Source organism: Cydia strobilella, chromosome 2, assembly GCF_947568885.1.
Source record: "Cydia strobilella chromosome 2, ilCydStro3.1, whole genome shotgun sequence".
Lineage (NCBI taxonomy): Eukaryota > Metazoa > Arthropoda > Insecta > Lepidoptera > Tortricidae > Cydia > Cydia strobilella.
In genome coordinates this window covers 29,782,069-29,790,308 of record NC_086042.1, presented here as the reverse complement: position 1 = coordinate 29,790,308, position 8,240 = coordinate 29,782,069, and positions in this window count along the sequence as shown.

The window sequence follows — 8,240 nt, the reverse complement described above, 5'->3', positions numbered from 1 at the left end:
TCCCAAATGTTGGCATGCGCCCAGATACGGGGAGAGTGTAGGGGAAGAAGGAGCACTTGTTGAAATTACGCCGTGTCCGATACATTTTTGTAGTCTCGCTCGATATCGTGAGGGAAGACTAATTCACAAGCCCTATTCTCTTCTGGATTTTGAGTAAAATGTCAGTCGCTTTAGTTTCTTAAGTTACATAGATTAACCACATGTGTTGCTATCAAAGGATCCCTGTGATGTTTACCAGACCATCGATCCAACTTGTGAGGAATCTTATCTTGTCCTCCGTATGGCGGTCGTCACTCTGTAGGCAGACCACAGAGCCGTTTTCAAGCTCTTTTTTTCTTTCACAGGCAAAAATCAATGTAGTTAGTTATTCTTGCTTGCATTTTAGGCATGGCAAGTTCCTATCTGTGGTTTAATAGTTAGGGAAAAATCCTTCAATTATAATAAGTTCGCCTTTGTGTTGAATGTTGAATATGTACCGAAATAGTTTAAGATTCATCATCTCTTAAATGTTTGGTGACTTCCCCGCATAACTATCATTTGTCATTCCGCACGCGTCTACAATATTGCATCACCCGCGAAGTTTAAATATGAGTGTGTAATTTTTAAGTGAACTCACTGTATTTTGGAAGACTTTACTAACTTACTGGTGTAGTTTTATTTTGCAACTGGGCCCACACTGCGCAGTTTGGTTTTGTCTGTAATTTTTAATTTCGATTGCTTTTTTTGGACATAGCCGTATCTGCCTTTTTATGTCCTAAAATGTGCAAATATACTGTAGAATAAACCCGAATTAAAATTTAAATAACCGATGCAATACAAGGTGCCCGATTCAGATTAAACAACTTGTTACGGTTTTGGTCTTATTTTGATACGGAATATTTTTTATAATCTTATTTTAATTCTTGAATTATCACACTAGCTTTTGCCCGCGTCTTCGTCTGCGTGAAGTGAGTAATTTGGGTAGCTTAATTTTTATCCAATCTGCTTTTTACCGATTCCCTATACAAACTTCCACTCCACCCCCCTTTTCACCCCCTTAAAGGATGACTTCTGGGATAAAAACTATCCTATGTAAGGCCCCGGGACTTAAACTATCTCTATACCAAATTTCAACTGAATCGGTTCAGCGGTTTAAGCGTAAACAGGTAACAGACAGACAGAACGACACTATTTCGCATTTATAATATTAATATGGATTATCTACAACAATATGAACGATGAAACACTTATCGTTCATATTGTTGTAGATAATGTAGACATGTTCGACACTGATTTCTAATAAAGTTCGTTCACAACATAATGGGTTATTTTATTAAAAGTTATGTACATTATACATTTTTAGAATTACGTTTTATTTTGTTATTTTTACCCAAAACGCCATCAATCTTAATAGGAGAAAAAACCTGTCATACATATCCATACATTTTTCGTTCCTTATCATACAAAGTCTATGAAAAATAGTGACGGAATAGAAATTATGACTTGGAAAACTTTCTTTCTCTTATTATTTCTTTCTCTTAAGATAGGAAAAGCTTGTGATTCTAAGTAGAGATGAAGTTAAAAATCCAAATTAATTAAAAAAAGATGTGTGGTGTACAAACAATAATAGTTCTCAATAAAACCAAACATTTCCAAGCAACATCGACATAAATAACTGACCACATTCCCATTCTTTTAGAAGAAGCAAACCCCGATAACCTAAATTTGGCAAAACTGTTTGTATCCCTGGCTTGCGGCGCCGTACCCCTCACTCCGACAAATTGAAACAGTAAAGCAGATTCTGACGCATCGCGCTACTGCTTCTTTAAGACAAGTACACACAAAGGGATGCATTGACAATAAAATCTAGAAAAAATGTTGAATCTAGCAAAAATATTAAACATGAAATATTTAAGTAGATTGTAGCAATCGAATTTAAACTATCGTGAGACATACTAACTTAGCTGTTTCGGAAAATGGAGACGAAAGGTGACTGTCCATTTGTGACTGCCGCTGCACTGCAGTTGCGACGTTACGCGGTCCAGCACTACTGTAGCAGCACGACTGCTGCTGTTGCGGCGTGCAGTCGCGACAGCGTTCGTTGATGGCTTGTCAATGTCAAGTCATATAATGTCAGACGTACAAATAAAATACTTATTTTAGTTTTGTATTTTTTACGAGAAGAAGCGAGTGACGATAATGCTACATGTTACATGAAAAAGAAGACCAGTTTGCCTTTCTACAATAGTACAATAGTCAGAGTCCGACGAAGGCAGCTACGCAATATTAATATAAAATCTGATATTTAATGGTGATCGTTTATTCAGGGAATATTGCCGATTAAATGAAAAGCAATTCAACATTGAATGAGACTTAATAATTGACGAAATACAACCAAATTCCTCAAATGAAATTAATGCAGAAGAAAAATATTATTCTTAACATTAAGGTAAGATCACATTGTGAAATTTTCTTCCCCATCCTCTTGCCTGAATGCGTGACCACCGCACACAGCAAGCCGACGCAAACGGGACTCATGTAGTTCGTGATATATACTACTTAATCCACCTGCATCAAGTATAGGTACCTACTCGGCCGTCAGAAACGTGCGGCTGGATTTAGAAGTCTGTGATAAACGTCCCCTCAAAACCATGCCAGGTAGGCTCTTTATCAGGTCTTTCATTGATTTCTGCAGTGATTCGTGGGTTCCGGAGATGGCGATGCGACACGTAACAATAAATTATCCAATGGTGGGCAGACAGTCGTTCCGTATTAGCAAAGTATTACAGATTTATCTTTCTAAGTATTCATATTAAGCCAATTTTACTTTCTTTAGGTACCTAACAATGAAGTATGATGAATAAAATAATTTGTAAGAGCTATAAGTAATTGCGCAATTTACACTTCATATTGTCCAGTTTCGTATTTCAAACTGAAACACAAATTTAAATCTTATAATTCCTCTCGTGTTGCAGGTGTCCCACTCTTCATGATATGACCGCACCATCCATATAAAACTTGACGGGCGAGACAAGAAATCCTTAAGCTATTTCCCTCACCTTGGCCGATAGAAAGAACTTTAAATAAATTAATTTGAATAATAAATGGTTTCCTCGTGTTGGTGTAATGAAAAATTACGTGTTGCACTGTAACAAAGTTTGTTTAACCCTCATGCCTTGAGATCCCCGCAACTGTCAATATTCTAAATTTTAAAGCATTCGCTTCTCTCGTAGTTCAATTTTGTATCCTTTCGTACGTTTGGGTATCAATACCATGAGATATTAAACAACATCTTTGCCCCTTGTAATAAAAATTAATGATTGCTTCTTTTATTTAGCTCAGGAATGGCTTTGCAATGACAAAATGAGAAAGTGTCACCATAAACGACATTATATAATTATAGTTTGTCAAAGGACTGTCTCATTTCAAACATTAGATGACCAACTATACTATGATATTACGACTAGAGTTGCCAGGAATATTCGCAACTATTCGGTATTCGGCCTATTCGGCCACTTTGCCGAATATTCGGTATTCTATTTGCCTCTCTATCGCTCGTGCCCTGTCGAGCTTATAGGCCTTATGGCTATCTTCGCAAAACTACGAAAAAATATAAGAACAGTTTATATAATGAATTTATCATGAAATGTTAAAAAAATCACATAGGAAAATATAGGGACTGTCTCAATTGAAACAGACAGAGAGAATCATATACTATCTTTGTCTTGGGCTAGTATACTATAGCACCCAAAGGAAATGGATGAGTAGATTTTTGGTTGTTCTTATTTACTGACAGATTTGGTTTGCCCTTCGAGCAACACGGAAGGGAGTCGGCATTCGCACTATTTCCCCTCTGTCGAGGTACAAGATCAATTGTGCATGCATACAACCAGCGCGGTACGTACAACACACACCTCGTGTTGCACACAATAATTGTGTAATGCGCTCTTTATTATAAAGAGATCGAGGTGTGCAAGACTTGTCTTTGACGTGTGTCATTTTCTATGTATTTGTGTCATCATTAGAGATTGGATTTTGTAAGTAGTGAGTGAGAAGTGCGACTGTGTGCACGTTTTCCTCCGTAAAAAATGGCAGAACGATTTGTACGGTAAGATATCGCTTGGGCTCCTCCCTTCCGACGTGTCGGAAGCCGGTGTTGCTCGAAGTGTTTGCCAGACTATAGTTAACTTCTGAATTTGACGCTCTCTTTTCGGACCTATCATTATAGTTTCCTGACTGGCTCTGTGACATGGCTCAATCTAGGAGGATACTACCAAACGGAGCCGCCACGTCTGTAATTTGCGGTACAAAAACGTCTGCCAATTTTTGCGGGGGAGGGGAACGTCAAATGTATACGTAACGTCAAAATAGCCATGTCAGATAAACGTCAGTCCATACATTGTGTATGACCATTGGCCGACTATTTTCGACAGAGGGGAATGCCAATGGCTACTCCGTTTTGTTATATCCTCCTAGGGCTCAATATAGATTAGCAAAAAAGTTTACAGTAGGTACAGTCGCCATCGGATATATCGGAGCGACCGAGGTGCTAAAAATATCTGAACATGCACTCTAGCGCCTTGACAATAAAGGCGTGTTTAGATATGTGTGACCTCCTTGGCCGCCCCGATATATCTGCGATATATGGCGACTGTACCATCGGGATTCTTTGTCCGTGGGTGTAATAAGCTCCTTAGAACGTAGTGGTTATATCCTCTTTGCTTAGAACTACTAATATCTGTGACCAAAGACATTTCAGTGCAGGTGATAGATTTGACGTGCGGTCTGCAGCCGCAGTTGCAATAATACACCAAATACGCAAAAATGGCCATGCTACGTGCGGTCGGTCTTGTCATTCATTTTACTATGGAAATTGACAATAACACCGACGTGTCGGAGCAGTAGTGCAGCTGCGGTCGGGAAAACGTTAAAATCACCATATTACGTGCAGTCGATATCGTCATTCATTTTACTATGGAAATTGACAATAACACCGACGCGTTCAGGCCGCTGCAGTAGTGTCGGTGCAGTCGCGCAGCTGCGGTCAGAAATGGACTGTCACCTTAAGTCTAATTTTGAGAAAGTAAGAATTTACAAAATATTTTTTAGCTTTTCAGTTCGCTTTTAAACTGCAGTCGTGTTTTTAGCTGTTTTTATTTGGCAGCATGCAAATGGGTCCTTATAATACATTAAATTTGTATTACATAAGACTACCTTAAATTAACTTAATTAATTACTAACTACATTAACTTAAATTAAACTAGAACCTTAAGTGGCAGTGGGCGGGGCACATTGCTCGCAGAACTGATGGCCGGTGGGGCCGGAAGGTTCTGGAGTGGCGTCCGCGTACCGGAAGACGAACTGCCGGTAGGCCTCCAACGAGGTGGAGCGACGACCTGGTGAAGGTCGCGGGAATTCGGTGGTTGCGAGCGGCACAGGATCGGTCGGAGTGGCGAGCCTTGGGGGAGGCCTATGTCCAGCAGAAGACTACCTTAAATTAACTTAATTAATTACTAACTACATTAACTTAAATTAAACTAGAACCTTAAGTGGCAGTGGGCGGGGCACATTGCTCGCAGAACTGATGGCCGGTGGGGCCGGAAGGTTCTGGAGTGGCGTCCGCGTACCGGAAGACGAACTGCCGGTAGGCCTCCAACGAGGTGGAGCAACGACCTGGTGAAGGTCGCGGGAATTCGGTGGTTGCGAGCGGCACAGGATCGGTCGGAGTGGCGAGCCTTGGGGGAGGCCTATGTCCAGCAGAAGACTACCTTAAATTAACTTAATTAATTACTAACTACATTAACTTAAATTAAACTAGAATAGGATGCACTATTTAAGTTAACTTTACAATTCAATACAAATTACAATACAGTCCCAGCAATTGATAATAAAATAATTAAGTTCATATGTATGTGTATTGTCGGTTGTCAATAAGGCGCTATTTCCATATAGTTTCAATTCGAAATCAACCTTATCGACGAGCGACAATGTGGTACCTTTTGGTTGAAAACGTCACATATTGATATCCGAGTAAGTAATAAGTAATTGTACCACAAGCTTAGCAATAAAATCATCCACTGAGTTACGAAAGCGTATCGAATTTTCGTAACTCAAAGGATATTTTATATACATACATTTTTTTGTCCCAAATTGTGATTTCGTGTTTTTTTTATACCACGTCGGTGGCAATCAAGCATACGGCCCGCCTGATGGTAAGCAGTTACCGTAGCCTATGGACGCCTGCAACACCGGAGATATTACACGCGCGTTGCCGACCCTAACACTCCTCTCCCTCGTTGAGCTTTGGCAACCTTACTTACCGGCAGGAACACAACACTATGAGTAGGGTCTAGTGTTATTTGGCTGCGGTTTTCTGTAAGGTGGAGGTCCTTCCCCAGTTGGGGTCTGCTCTAGATCTGGAATGACATCCGCTGTCCTGTGCCCTACCACACAAAGCGAGATGTCATTCACAGTGCCCATACCTCTCTTTTGGACGTAGTTTAAGGACATATCCGGGTCCGGACGCAGTTTAAGGACATACCCGGGTCCGGTGTTTGTTTTGATCAGAACAAGGAGCTCTCCAAACTTACCAAATTGTATCAAAACATGAAAAAAGTGACAAGAAATTAATATCGGCCCATAGGAGTTAAAAATGTTCCTTGAACCTTAGAGCGTTTTCACATTGTCCGATCCGATATCGGATGTAGGATCCGACATCCGCGTAGTCAGGCCGCGGGGGCGCGCCCGGGCGCCTTCTATAGCGGTCAAGCACACTACAACAAGCATTATGCTTACACATACACACACAAACAAATATTATCGGTCCGACAGCTGACGGGGGGCTCCGACATGGCTGAATTTATCGGAAGCGCCTTTCCGATATCAGATGTCGGAAGGCGCCTATGACAAAAACAGCTGCAGGAGAGTGCCATTGGCATTAAGTCCGCCTTTTTGCGTTATTAGTTTTTTAGTCATAATTATTTATAAATGTACTTAGTATAAATAAATAGAGAGAAACACTTATATCTTACATTTTACTTCCTTCCGACATCCGATATCCGGGGTTAACCGTTTTAATCGTTAACTCAGTGTCAAATTATACTGGTAACCATGGTAACCCCAGGTTTAACCGGTTAACCCCGGGTTAGTGAATTGGTGCAAGTGGCGCTAAGACAGTTTTCCTAATGACAGATCTGAATGACGAGTGACTGCACGAATTAGCACAAAGAATTAGAAATATATTATCTAGCCTGTAAATAGCCTGTTTGAAATAATCTTATCGTGCGATTAGAAGAACGACTGTGTCATTGTTAATATATACGGTGTGAAAAAAATTAATGGGCCCTGGAGGGAAAGAACCTTAAGGGGCTACCTGAGGTTTTCATCGATTTTTAACAAGTTTTGAATCGTATCTCCTACTTTTGCACTACATATAGAATTATAAGACAAGCGGCTATCGGTTCTTCAATCTTTTATCTCCATTTTTGTCTACCGGTTTGTGAAAAAAATGAATACTTATTTATTTATGATTGTTTTAAACATTGTCTAAAAAAACACTTTTTTCGTATCTCGATTGCTGTGAAAGATCTTACTTATACGAAATCTACATATTTGGGTTCGTCTTAGACGTCTCTAAAAGTTTGTCTAAGGTTTTAATTTTAAACTAATTAACACAAAAGCTATGGCCAGAAAACCAGTTTTTTGGCCTAAAATTGTTGAACTTTGATGCCAAATATTTCGAAAACAATGAACTTTGAAGTAAATATGGGATACTATATTGCTAAAATTCGTTGCTGTTAATATGATAAGCTACAAAAAACATTAGAAAACTAAGGGATTCAAATCGAAGGTCATTGGGGCAAGGGATCCCCTTAAATTAGCTCATTTTACTTAAAGGAAACATTCTTTTATTCTTAAAAAGAAGCAAATCCGCATTCAAGGATTTTTTTTTAATTCGCTCGTCTTGCCCGGGAATCGAACCGACCAAAAATTCCAAAAATAAACACTTGCTATTTTATTCTACTAATGATAACCTTTCTCCAAGAACCATTAAGTCTTAAACTCGTCTGTCGTACCAAAGAGGATATAATAAGATAGAGCGGTACTGTCATAGTAAATTTTGTAACCACTGTAAATTCACTGCCATCTATCGACATACTTTGAAACTAAAAATGAAGATTTATAAAAATACGTTAAAATGTATTTAAATATGGATAAATGTTTTTTTTTATTTGCATTAATTATTTTTATATGATTTTGAC